At 35.7% G+C, this 14,229-nt stretch overlaps 1 long non-coding RNA gene across 1 annotated transcript; it reads left to right on the top strand.

Moving 5' to 3' along the window:
* The first annotated feature begins 1,701 nt into the window (after positions 1 to 1,701).
* Positions 1,702 to 13,899, top strand: LOC110677707. Its single transcript, XR_002501144.1, has 2 exons — positions 1,702 to 2,124; positions 12,890 to 13,899. It is a non-coding gene; the product is annotated as an uncharacterized LOC110677707 (long non-coding RNA).
* Positions 13,900 to 14,229: the final 330 nt, after the last annotated feature.

Here is a 14,229-nt window from a genome sequence, read left to right as displayed (position 1 = left end):
TACTGGTCGCAGTGGCGCATCCAAACATTCCTATTGTGTCCCAGAAAGTATGGGCACGACTTTACCATACTGCCATTTTGAAACTAGTGCAGATAAAAATCTGTTTTCACACACTTACTAAAAACAATGAATTCATTTTTTTATCAAAAACATTGTTTATTATAAAACAACCTCTAAGAATATTGGAAAAGGACGCAACTTAGTCGCGATGCTCTCACAAGAGCGCTGGACGGCACTGACGTCCATCTTCCGGATCCTCGTGGTCAACTGCTTCGTATCCTTGGCCGCCAATTATTTTTATACACTAGGGCACTGAGGGAACCGAAAACATCCTCAATGGGACGGCACCGGGGAAAGTTGATCGGGTTCCTTTCTTTCGGAAAGTACGACGTTTCGTAAAACCGCACAACACGCACGCGGAGTGTTTGCTGTTTCGACGCCATTTTCGATCGAACTGGCAGCACCCGAGCGAAAAGAAACATGCCACTAATTTTTTAGCAGAGTCTATGAATGAAGAGTTACGCAAAGAGTGAAACCAACACACTGTCTACCTATCGAGCAGACCAGCAAAACAGATAGGGGCAATTTTTGAAAACGAAGAAGAATAAACCTTCAAAGAAGTCTCTTCGCGCAACTCTCTGTATATAGAGAAAACAATTTACGCTCTTTACTTTAATTACAGAAAGGTACACTGAAGTAACAAAATTTAGTGTATTGATTTTTTTTTACTGAACACCCGTTTTTGTAGCCTATTCTGCATTACATGATATTGTACAACTAAGAGCAATCATATGGAGAATTTGCAAAACCGTATAAAAAGTTAGTGGTTAGATTAAGATAATCCTCTTCTCTATTTAATTCATTATTTATAAAACTGCAATGGTTCCTATTACTTATATTTTTCAATATTTGCAATTCTTTATGTACAGAAATGAAATGGCGTTCTGATGTTATCAAACTGAGTAAAGTTTTCCAACAGTAAAAAAATCTTATGTTTTGCCTAAGCGTGCGATGCGTAGGGTAACGGTCGTATTTTGGACCACCTAAGGAAGTGATTTTAGTTTTTTGTCCCAATTAATTAATTGCACAGTGTAACCAAGTCAAAGAACATGCCAAAATGTAGAGAAAAACTTCCTCTACGAGCTAAAAATGCCCATACGGTCATGTCCAACCCAAAAATCGTCGAAAATAATTGAATTGTGAAGCACTGTTTTTCATTATTTTGGACACACCAATACATTTTGGACCCTCAAAGTATATATTTTGGACCTCCGGCATTTTTTATCGTTTGGCGACTAAGTCCACGACACTGTATGTATAATATGTTAGCACGTAGTCTCATCAATCGATTGACAATGGAAAACCGAAGAAATTCTACGCTTTTGATTCAGAATTTTGAAAAAAGTTTTTGTTTATATTCGAAAAATTTCTGACGGCTTCAATTTCTGTGTGTAACGTGTTGTAACGGTTGCATGGATGACCCGATTAAATTTAATTAATTTTAGATAAAATAAACACATTTTGGATGTACAAACGGTTGATGCAAGTGCGGTATAGTCCTCTCTTTCCAAATGGCATGCGCATTGAGTTGGTCTTCCGATTTAAACTGGGAAATTTGCAGGAAAATGGCTCAGGGGGTCCAAAATATATAGGGGTCCAAAATATATTGGTTACCCTATGCGTAACAGATTTTACTGATCCCAGAATACGGCAAAATGCGTTACTAGCAAAATGTAACACATTTGAGGATTTGGATGCTCTATATAGTCCATAGCAGCCATTGTCCACATATTTTAATACAGCGACAAACTATCAACATAGAGCGTAGGTCATGTATACAATAAGCTTGTTTCTAACTTTAATGCTTGAACAGCCCTTCTAAATGCTATAGTACCATTGTAGACGATGTAGTTTAGATGAGTTTAGTATTCCACTGCCCTTTTCCTTTCATCTCAGAAGCTTAAGCACCTCTATAGTGGGTAGTTGTCCATATCAAACGTAACGCTATGTTAAAGTTATGTACATATTTTTTTCTCTACTTACGTTTGCCGGTAACCGTATAGCTGACGGATTGGATTTTAACAACCGGAAAAAAATCGATGCGTATCCATACTGATATTTAAGGTACTATTAGATATTAGAAAAAAAGGCCATGGCGAGATTGACGAAATGGAAATATTTTTATCAAATTGTACATTTCAAAAACGACTACGAAAATCGTCATGAGTGTTGTCAAAATGAACATCGGTAGTTTGTAGTGCGAAAATGAGATACCGAAATATATACATACCAAATCCATAGTTTTATATAATCGGAATTATTTAGACTATATGAAACCGTGATTCCTGAAGTGTATTTGCCATGTGTAGTCTAAGATCATTGAACAGAATGGAAGCCCAGTACTACATAAACATATTTACAGTTACTTCCAGTTACAGTTTGCATAACGAATATTCTTGTTTGCTTTTACAATTAATAGAGTTAATTATTTAATCTGAATGTTCAAATAGAATTGCAATCATAAATCATCAAACATCGTTTTTCCATCGAGCTCAAGCGAATTTTAAAATAAAAACATGTTTCAGTATCGGATAGATAGTATAAAATCCATAGATTTTAAATTATTCTATATATGTGAAGTGATTAAATATCTGCGTGCAAAGGAAAGAAATTAATTGATTTGTTTGGCCCAAACAATTACGCTTGTAAGGATTGCCTCAGCGTTCGTTTGTGTGGTTTATCAAGTGATCGGTCTAAGAATGAGACGACCCTTTTCCTTAACTAAATTCTCTGAATCAAATATTAAATTAAAAACATTTGTTAAAAAATGGTAATTTGTTGGTATCGTTAAATGTAATTTTGATCTAGCTTCCTTCCCAACAGATAAAAAATAAAAAAGTTCTTGCCTTAATTTGAGGGCATAACTAAGCAATTAGGCCGTCCCTTATTTTTCGAAAATGCGAAATGTTATAAGTTCGTCATTGTAAAGTGCTCGTTTTGGTAAGAAAAATATCAGGTAAAAATGTGAAGTCCGTACGTGGACGCTAAGTGGTCCCCCAACGACCCTAAAGGTAATAGCTGTAGATGACCGCCGTGCGCCAAATCGAGCTCGCTGCTCTAGTGTACGCAACATGAGTACGAAATGCCACTAGTACCAAATTGATAATCAGCATAGAATTTTAAGTAAAATAATATTTTATACTGTGGATATCTTCATATCACTGCACGCTGACAAAAAAATCTGAACTACAAAGGAATTGTTCAAATATTACGCAATAGGGGAAGGGAGATGGTCTTCCGTATCTACGATTCAAACAAAAATTTCAAATTTTTCATATTAAAGCTGTTACGTGGGGGAGGGAGGGGATCTAAAATCGACCAATTTTGCGTCAGGTAATATTTGAATCGTCCCAAAGAAAACAAAATTCTATGCTGATTATCAACGTGCGCAGGACAATTTGTTACTAGTGGCTTTTCGTACTCATGCTGCGTGCACTAGAACAGCGAGCTCTATTTTGCGCACGGGGTTATCTACGCTTATACCTTCAGGGCCGTTGGAGGACCATTTAGCGTCCACGTACGGATTTTAAATTTTTTCCTGATATTTTTCTTACCTAAACGAGCACTTTACAATGACGAACTATTAGGCATGTTACATAACTAGGGTTATTGTCACTGTTACGGCTTACCAGCCAATTAATATTTAGAACTTTACAGACACAAATGTCAATTTGAACAAATTGAGATGCAAAATTATGGAAAATAATGGAATCGTTCTAGTGGGCATCAATCATACTCCCCAGGACGCGTCCCCAGTAGACGTTAAAAATAACAATCTATTTCTGTTGTCCGTAGGGACGCTTAGGAACGTTGAATTGGACATCTAAGCGAGCCGAAAGAGATGCAAAGTTATGGAAGAGAATGTGGGGTCGTGAAGGACTACGGTTTCAGGTTGGCCGACAGCGCTACAGAATCGTTACTCGTTCTGTGGCTTAGTTGGTTAACGCGTCCTGTCTTCTAGCGTCTTCTCAGTACGCTAAGTCATGGGATCGAAGCCCACCAGAACGATTCCATGAGTTATTATAATTTGGCATCTCAATTTGTCCAAATTGACATTTGCGTCTTTGGACTTCAGGTTTTTCTAATTAGGCATGTTTTGAAGGGATGTTACGAACTTTGGTCCCTGTGCTTATTTGGCTCTTCGATGGGATCCCCTATTGCCTTCCCTCCGATAGTGGAAAAAACGCCTCGTGGTCACAAAAGGATGTACAAATTCTTTGCAAAAGTTAATCGCTCTTTCGCTTGGGGCTCCCTCCTGTTGGTAGGGGGATCAGAGGCCTAATGGTCATATTAAGCAAATACTTATTTTTAGTCACCTTCGGCTAGTTTTTTTTTTTAATTTTATATGTATCGGGCAAGGCAAAATGAGCACTCTAGTTAAATTGAGTAAATACAATATCAATATAACAACACTAGATGAAAATTTTCATTTCGAGGAGCTCCATGTATCTTTACCAACCCTTACCATGGTCTTGTTGAATACCTGTGTGTTTACAGCTCTTTTGGGCCCCTTAACCTGCGGGCTGTCGCGCTGATGTACTTTGTACAACAGCTGTGATTTATATGCTATCATTTTACAACACAGATATCTATCAAAACCAAATCAAAATGTATTGCTCAATAAGCTTCTTTTGAACAATATTAAAGAATTTTTGTTTACAGTATGACCCTTCATACTGCGGTCAGATCAATAAATGTACGTACATAGGTCGCATTACAATGAACACACTATTCGAGTTCGAGTTGACTACAATTTTAAATTGATATATCTCAAAACCCAAGTAATTTTGAAACATGGGGTCTTCAGGTAAGTGGTTCTGGATGTGAAGCGCTAACTGGTACCCCATTTAATTCGGAATTTGATCGCTAGGTGGCACTAATGTGCATGAAACATTTACTTTTGTTTTGCAGATATCTCAGGAGCATGTCCATTAAGAAAGATAGCGTTTTCGACGAAGTCGTTCAATTAGTCAAGGGCTTGATTCAACAGTTTGCCACCAGGTGGCGCTAGTCAACGAAAGATTTGTGTTGCACATATCTCAGGAGCTCAACCATTTAAAAAGGTGACGTCTTCGTCAAAGTTGTTCACTAGCTCAAGGACTATTATTATGTTTAGTCGCAAAATTCGAACTGTTCATTGGCAAAAAATGAATTTTCAATGATGTGGACCATCATTCTGTTCAGAATGACATTTTCAAAAAGTTTACTGATGGAGTAAAGCAAACTGATTGGACGATAACTAGAAACTTTTTCAGGATTTTTGTCTGGTTTCAAAATTGGTACAACCTTAGCATTTTTCCATTTGTCAGGAAAATATGCCAACTGAAAAAAAAATGGTTAAATATATCAACTAAGAATGATAAGCTACTTTCTGGAAGTTTCTTGATGAAGATGCAGAAAATTCCATCATTGCAAGGAGCTTTCATATTTTTGAATCTTTTAATAATAGTTCTCACTTCCTCCAAATCAGTCTCCCAGGATTTGATTGAGAATATTTTCGAAGTCCTGAGTAACTTGATTTTCTATTGGACAAGTAAGTCCTAGTTTAAAATTGTGCGCGCTTTTAAACTACATAGCAAGTTTTTGAGCTTTTTCACAATTAGTTACACAGTTCGAACGAAACGTTTAAATTTCTGAGACATATAATGCACATAATTGGAGCATGGAATATAATGGATATTTAGATGATAAGTCATGTAAACTTCAATTATATGTCATGTGTGATTACGTGTGATCCTGTGTGATTACGTGACATATAACACAAATTTACATGATTCCAGACTTAAATTTATATGACGTCATGTTTACATCGCAAAAATGAAGTTTACATGACGTGTAATCTTCATTATTTTAACTGTGTAGTAATAATTTGTTTTCCTCTTTCAATGCCGGTATTGGCTCCTGAGGTTTTTCCAAAATTTTAGATAATTTCCAAAGAGCCAGGGTCCAATTGAGAAATTCTATTTACACAATTTTTGTTTCCTAATTGCAAAAAACGTTTTTATTTCTTTTTGCAGATGCTGCCATATAATTTTCATAGCAGGATCGCGAAAGCGGTGAAATTGCCTTCTCCTCACGTTTTTATAACGGATCAAGAGTTTAAGATCAACGTCTATAATCACGGATTCAGCATTATGGTATTGCAATCCCTCTGGCTTCAACAATGGAATTTGTTAAAGTTTCAAGAGCATTGTCAATATTAAGTTTTGTTTGTAGAGAAATGTTAACATCAAGATTACTATCGATATATGTTTCATATGTATTCCAGTCGGCTCGAAAACAATTGAAAGTGGAGCTGATAGGATTGAGAATCGCTTCATGGGATATTTGAAATGTGACAGGGACATGATCAGAACCAAAATCAGCATGAGCAATCGATGTTTGGCATTAAAGTCACAAATGACATTTTTTTTTTGACTTATTGCGAGTCAATTTTCGCAAGTCAGTTTGGAGCAAATTAACTTGCTGCCCAGAGTATCTTCTTCTTTTTTCTGGCGTTACGTCCCAACTGGGACAAAGCCTGCTGCTCAGATTAGTGTTCTTATGAGCACTTCCACAGTTATTATCTGAGAGCTTTCTTTGCCGATTGACCATTTTTGTATGCGCATATCGTGTGGCAGGTGCGAAATACTCTATGCCCTGGGAATCGAGAAAATTTCCTTTACGAAAAGATCCTCGACCAGCGTGATTCGAACCCACTACCATCAGCATGGTCATGCTGAATAGCTGCGCGTTTACCGCTACGGCTATCTGGGCCCCAGAGTATTTAAAAGGCAAATAGGCAGCTATGAAAGTATATTTACAAAGCTGTGTTTCAACAGAAACACCTAAAGTTTCAAAAACTTTAGTTTCAAATGACGAAAAAAGTTGATGTTTTATGCGCCTATGGATGATGTTTGCAACTCCCCCACATATGGGGCATGTGGGCAAGTTGATCTTTACAATAAACGAAAACGTTTGGATCTCTTTTGAGTTAGGATTCAAGTTTCAAATAAGTTTCAGTAATAACTGCTATGTGTATGTTATTAGCTGCTAAAAAATTAAACAATTCAAAGAACAAGCATTCGAATTTAAAATATTAAAATTATTATTTGGATCCATTAGAAAAACGTAATCCAATAACAATTTGTAGTAAATTTTACACCAACTTGGACTGCTTCAGTTATAGTGGTGGTTTTGAACGGTTTATGGGCAAAAGGTCGAAAGACAAAAGGTCGAAAGGCAATAGGTCGTAAGACAAAAGGTCTAAAATTTTCTGCTGGGTGGGAAAATTTTCCTTCTTTGAAAAAATATTTTCGACCTTTTGTCCCTTCTTTTTTGTTCTTCGACAATTTGTCCTTTCGACCTTTTGTCATAGATTCGTTTTGAACATTGTATCAATCATTAGATTCATTTGTTCAATGGAAAAATAAAATCAGAGGGAAGCATATTATGTGAAGTAGGTACATTATCTTATGATTTTCCGTTAGGACTTTCGGTAGACGAAGAGGCAGAATAGAAGTTTCCCGTGGTGGCAGGGTTTTTTTTTCCATTTGATTTGAAACAATTAGAACAATTACTCGTAGTATGAAAAGGGGAGGAGTTCAAATTTCCTGCTACGATATCGACAAAGGATTTTCCTTGGGTAAATCCATTCAAAATTAAAAGAAAGATTCGAACGGCTACCCGACGGAATAAAATAAGTTTGTGAATGAGCATGGTTATAATCTTCCTAATGGGTATGATTCTTAATCATGCGATCGTTAGCTGAAAAATGAGCATTGCACGATACTCTACCAAAGGAATTCCGAAAACGAAAAACATTACCGTTCATCTGCCTAGCATGAGCCTTGACGACTCTCCTACGCGAAGGGCAATCCCAAAAGTTTGACTTATGATGGCCCCCGCAATTAGCGCATTAGCGCTTTGTGGTATCATCCTTTACAGAACAGATGTCCTTAGCGTGAAAAAAAAAACCTCCGCAAATCATGCATTTAGCATCCACGCCGCAATGTTTTGTTCCATAGCCACTTTTGGCATCGACGGCACTGAGTGGGGTTCTGGAAATGTTCCCATGTCACACGGACATCGAACATACGTTTTGCTTTTTCAAAGCTTTAATATTATTTAGATCTGTTTTTGTTAATGTGAACTAAACAATATTCTTGAGAAAGCCCTTTCGGAAGGTTTATGGACAAAAGGTCGAAGGACAAAACGTCGAAAGGACAAAAGGTCGAAAATGATTTGTCCGGTGGAAATTTTTTCCTTCTTTGAAAAAAGATTTTCGACCTTTTGTCCCTTATTTTTTGTTCTTCGACCTTTTGTCCTTTCGAACTTCTGTCCTTTCGATCTTTTGTCTTTCGACCTTTTGTCATAGATTCTTATCCCATTTTTGATCTCTTCAGGTGACTTATAGTCGCTTGAGAGAGCTTTCAAGACAGCTTTGAACAAAAGTTATAAGTAAAAATATGTGGTTCTTCCCTTCAAGATGTTTGAGAAGAAGTTCGCGATCTTTAAGAGTTTTCGACAAAACGCGACAGTCTCCTTTCTTCGCGATTTGGAAGGAGCCCTTGATTCCACTAATGGAGTTCAAGATGTCCTGCCTAAATCCCCCAAATTCGGAACAACTGATCACGATAGGCGGCACTCTTTGCTTCCTCACTTGGATCAAAGAGCCTAGGCTAGAAGCTGCTTCGATTTGGTGTTCGGTAAATTTGTCTAGAGCATCGAACTGATTGCTCATTTCGATGAAATTATCAACATTATCCATTTCACCCTTGAAAGAAAGCGCGCATTCCGAAGAAACGTCTCTTCTTCCATTCTTGCCGCGTTTAGTAACACTTTTCAACCCAACTTTTTTGGAAGGAAGTTTTGAATTCAGAGGTTCAACCTTCCTTTTGTTGGTAGTTGCAACCATGTTTACTGCCCATAACTGCAAAACTATCACATTCGACAATTTTTGACAAAATGGAGTTAATACCATCACAGATAACACAGCGTAACAAAAATGACATTTTTGCGTGTCTCAAGGATCAAATTATGTGTCTCTAGTAGATTTGGGGTTGCTGAATCTGGTGCCATTCTCAGAAATGTTCCAGCACGTCACAATTTTTAGCTACAGGTCGCCAAAGTTGTATAAAACACTGGTTTTATTAATGTTTACATGAAATTTAAGGTACAATTTATCATACTTTTTTGTAATCAAATCCACCAAACATGCAAAATAGAATTTGAACTTTCATTTCAGACATAATTTGATTGAAATTGCGCGATTAAATTTCGATTAAACCGATTTTTTCAACATGCTTGCAGTCTCCATACAAAATTCTCCGTTTCTTCTATATGGAAAAATACAACAATTCTCTAAACCATCAAAAAATAACTTTTCCGTATCGAAAGTAATACAAACTTTGGTGATAAGTATTGTTATACACATAAAGTTTGAATTCTGTGGAAAATTAAGCCAATATATTACCTTACAAGCTGGCAAACTTGCATGCAAGTTGGCTGAAATAGTCATTTTTTGAATTTTCAACAGTCAATATCTCAAAAACTAGACGTGCTATGATATTTCTGAAAACGGCAACGAATTCAGCAACCCTTAATTAAGTGAATAGCGGTATTTTGGTGCTGGAGACAAAAACGTGTTCCGCAGTGTAACAGACGTTGAAGTCCGATTGTAAAACTGTGTAAGACAATTAATGGTCATTTTGAAAAAAACACAAGTGGCAACATCATGGTGACGCTGTCATCGCTAAGTTCCCATGACGATGTCAGTGGTGAATATGAAATATTTCAAGACACTGATATTCACCACTGATTGACGCAATTCGCTGTGTGGCGGCGCTAGTGATTGCAAGGAGTTTCAATTTGAATATTTACACAGGTTTTCAGAAAACGTTTGTTCTAGCATGAACATCTGTTATCTGTGATACCATGTAGAATCATCAAATGATAAATACTTTCGATCAATTTACTGAAATCTGTGAGATTGTTCTAGAAAATTCGAAAAAATACCAAGTTTTGTCACATTGGTAATTATAACCGCATAACAGTCACATTGAGATTATAAATGAGCCTCGTAATGTGAAAGCAATGAAATTTTTATCAGAATTATTTTCTGACAATTCACCTAGTATGCGATATGAGTTGTACAAAATATCAGCCTCAAATAAGCATATTTGAGTTCTTGGTAATTTTTAGAAATTTTAGTTTCCTCCCATACTGCTATAAAATGCACACTTAGTGTTCCATTTACTCAATGACTACTTTTGTCGAATGTTACAAATATGCAGTTATGGGCAGTATAGTGAATAAACGAAAGTAAACGAGAACCTCTAAGAGGTTTTTTCCCAGGATAGTATCCAAGAAGGATTTCGCTAACGGGTTCAACGAAAAATCGAAGGCACGGGTCCGAACAAGGGTCGTAAAGGGATCAATACTAGAAAAAATAGGATTGAAAAGTACTGTTTTAGTAGCACTGAAAAGCACCTTTTTTATTTTAGCACAGGAAAGTACTATTTTAGTGGCACTGAGAAGTATTGTTTTATTGCTTTAGGTAGTTAAAAAAAAACTTCCAAGAGCAAAGAGAATTCGTGTTCGCACAGCATGAAGAGCTAGCGGTTTAAGTGATGTAAAGTTAATCTTTTGAATGTCGGCAATCAAAACGAAAAGCATTTGATCATCGGTACCGTACTGCCAAAAACAAGAAAAATAATATATTGATTTCGTATACTGGTTTCTATTCTTATGATGCCATCCATTTTGTACATGCAAATTTCTTAAAATTTGACCTTCGAAAAAACAATGCCAAAATTGACGACTTGATGACACAAACGTACATTACTTTATTTTATTCCTATATTTTTTATAATTTCTTTTTGATTTATAGGCGGCACTCTTTGCTTCCTCACTTGAATCAAAGAGCCTAGGCTAGAAGCTGCTTCGATTTGGTGTTCGGTAAATTTGTCTAGAGCATCGAACTGATTGCTCATTTCGATGAAATTATCAACATTATCCATTTCACCCTTGAAAGAAAGCGCGCATTCCGAAGAAACGTCTCTTCTTCCATTCTTGCCGCGTTTAGTAACACTTTTCAACCCAACTTTTTTGGAAAGAAGTTTTGAATCCAGAGGTTCAACCTTCCTTTTGTTGGTAGTTGCAACCATGTTTACTGCCCATAACTGCAAAACTATCACATTCGACAATTTTTGACAAAATGGAGTTAATACCATCACAGATAACAGACGTTGAAGTCCGATTGTAAAACTGTGTAAGACAATTAATGGTCATTTTGAATGACAACACAAGTGGCAACATCATGGTGACGCTGTCATCGCTAAGTTCCCATGACGATGTCAGTGGTGAATATGAAATATTTCAAGACACTGATATTCACCACTGATTGACGCAATTCGCTGTGTAGCGGCACTAGTGATTGCAAGGAGTTTCAATTTGAATATTTACACAGGTTTTCAGAAAACGTTTGTTCTAGCATGAACATCTGTTATCTGTGATACCATGTAGAATTATCAAATGATAAATACTTTCGATCAATTTACTGAAATCTGTGAGATTGTTCTAGAAAATTCGAAAAAAATACCAAGTTTTGTCACATTGGTAATTATAACCGCATAACAGTCACATTGAGATTATAAATGAGCCTCGTAATGTGAAAGCAATGAAATTTTTATCAGAATTATTTTCTGACAATTCACCTAGTATGCGATATGAGTTGTACAAAATATCAGCCTCAAATAAGCATTTTTGAGTTCTTGGTAATTTTTAGAAATTTTAGTTTCCTCCCATACTGCTATAAAATGCACACTTAGTGTTCCATTTACTCAATGACTACTTTGGCGAATGTTACAAATATGCAGTTATGGGCAGTATAGTGAATAAACGAAAGTAAACGAGAACCTCTAAGAGGTTTTTTCCCAGGATAGTGTCCAAGAAGGATTTCGCTAACGGGTTCAACGAAAAATCGAAGGCACGGGTCCAAACAAGGGTCGTAAAGGGATCAATACTAGAAAAAATAGGATTGAAAAGTACTGTTTTAGTAGCAATGAAAAGCACCTTTTTTTATTTTAGTACAGGAAAGTACTATTTTAGTGGCACTGAGAAGTATTGTTTTATTGCTTTAGGTAGTTAAAAAAAACTTCCAAGAGCAAAGAGAATTCGTGTACGCACAGCATGAAGAGCTAGCGGTTTAAGTGATGTAAAGTTAATCTTTTGAATGTCGGCAATCAAAACGAAAAGCATTTGATCATCGGTACGTACTGCCAAAAACAAGAAAAATAATATATTGATTTCGTATACTGGTTTCTATTCTTATGATGCCATCCATTTTGTACATGCAAATTTCTTAAAATTTGACCTTCGAAAAAACAATGCCAAAATTGACGACTTGATGCCACTTGTTGACTTGATGACACAAACGTACATTACTTTATTTTATTCCTATATTTTTTATAATTTCTTTTTGATTTATTCATTTTATCTGAACATGTCTGCAATTTAATGTGGCGTTTTTACCTATTATAAGAAAAGTTTTGGAAGATAATTAAAGGATTCGCTTTGTACGTCCAATTATTTTTTGGCTATTGGGTCAGCCACAGACGATAATAATTCATATATCTGCACTAAAAAGTGCCGAAATAATTGTAGGTGACAATTACATATTCTCATTATATAGTAAGTTTATGTTTATCATCATATGCATTCATATTTTGCCGCTCTGCATTAAGATTGGAAAAGATTTTCGTATTCTTTTATATCTATGTTTTACCTCCACTGCATGTTTCATCCAAATTTTCGCTCAACTATCTGATTACACATTATGTATTTTTAGCAATTCTTCCACGGCAAAACTCGATGAAGTATAACGACAGATCTAGCGGGCTAATGAAATCACACCATTCGCTAATTTTTTACTAGCTTTAACCTTGATAGTACGCATATAACAAAGAAAGACCCTCTTCTATGATCGGTTCCATTAAAAACTCTAATGGTTGCAAAATTCGCGTTGTTCATGATATAATATGAAATTCCTTTACTAGTCGCCGTGAAAACCTAAATCAAATAAAATACACACATAAGCGACAGTAAAATCCAACAAAAACAGGTTAATTAATTAATATAGTAGAAGGCAAGTTATGACACTTTTCAGCTAGCAAAATCAAAACTTTGATCCGCTCTCCTCCGTCAGTAGTTATGGAACAATCCCGTTAAATAGTCTAAGGAAAATTCAAAACCGCCGGCGCTTCCAACCAACATCAACATAATCGCAAGCAAACAGCATTTAACGCACTAATAAATAAAGCTCTTTTGTTTTTTTTAGCCTGCCGTAAGTAGTAGAAACAGTTTATTTTTAAAGCTATACAAATACCTTGTTGTATCGTTATTTTTAAATTTATTTTGTATTAGCTTGTCGAATTTAAAAAAAATATACTTGACCACTTTAATTACGGAAGTGACTGTAAGCCGTTCACTACGATGTGATTTTTCAAAGTAAGACATAAATAATCATACCTCACCATTTCCTCTCCCTTTATTAAAAACGAACGAATGAAAAAATATAAAAAAGTAAAACGAATTAGAACATCGTAGCTTAAAATCTATAACGAAAACATTGAGAGCCTATATTGCAATAGTTTATTAAAATCAGAGTCTGAAGACACATGAAAAAAAAAACTGTACATTCGTATGAATTGACCCTATGACTACTGTATTGAGAAATTTACGTGTCTTGTATTCCATATTCTTACAAACAGAAAAAAATGCTACATAGTATATTTATAAATTTTAGCGTTTCTTACCACATCAATATCCTATATATTTATATTTATCGTGTATTCGACATGTAAAACCAAAGTTGAAAAGAGTGTTAGAAACAGATGATTATTGAAAGATAAACAGTAAAAAGATACTATGAGTTAGTCCTCGATGATGAATGATCATCATTATCGAAATTTTTGAAGAACTGTTGAGGAAGATGAGTTAAACAGTATTTTCTTTGTGAAAAAACATGTACAGTTGATGCATTGATACCACGTTTTTTGTTTTCCATGTTGAAACCAACTACAAAATTAAGGTAACACATTTGCTTTTTGTTACCAAAAAAATCGCAAAGTGCTCTAGTAACTACGTCAAGCAGATGATCCATTAAAAGTCAAACTGCCTTAGAGTGCT

The sequence above is a fragment of the Aedes aegypti genome, chromosome 3, assembly GCF_002204515.2.
Source record: "Aedes aegypti strain LVP_AGWG chromosome 3, AaegL5.0 Primary Assembly, whole genome shotgun sequence".
In the NCBI taxonomy this organism is placed as follows: Eukaryota; Metazoa; Arthropoda; class Insecta; order Diptera; family Culicidae; genus Aedes; species Aedes aegypti.
The sequence above is the reverse complement of the archived record's forward strand: the minus strand, read 5'-3'. Positions and strand labels throughout refer to the sequence as shown.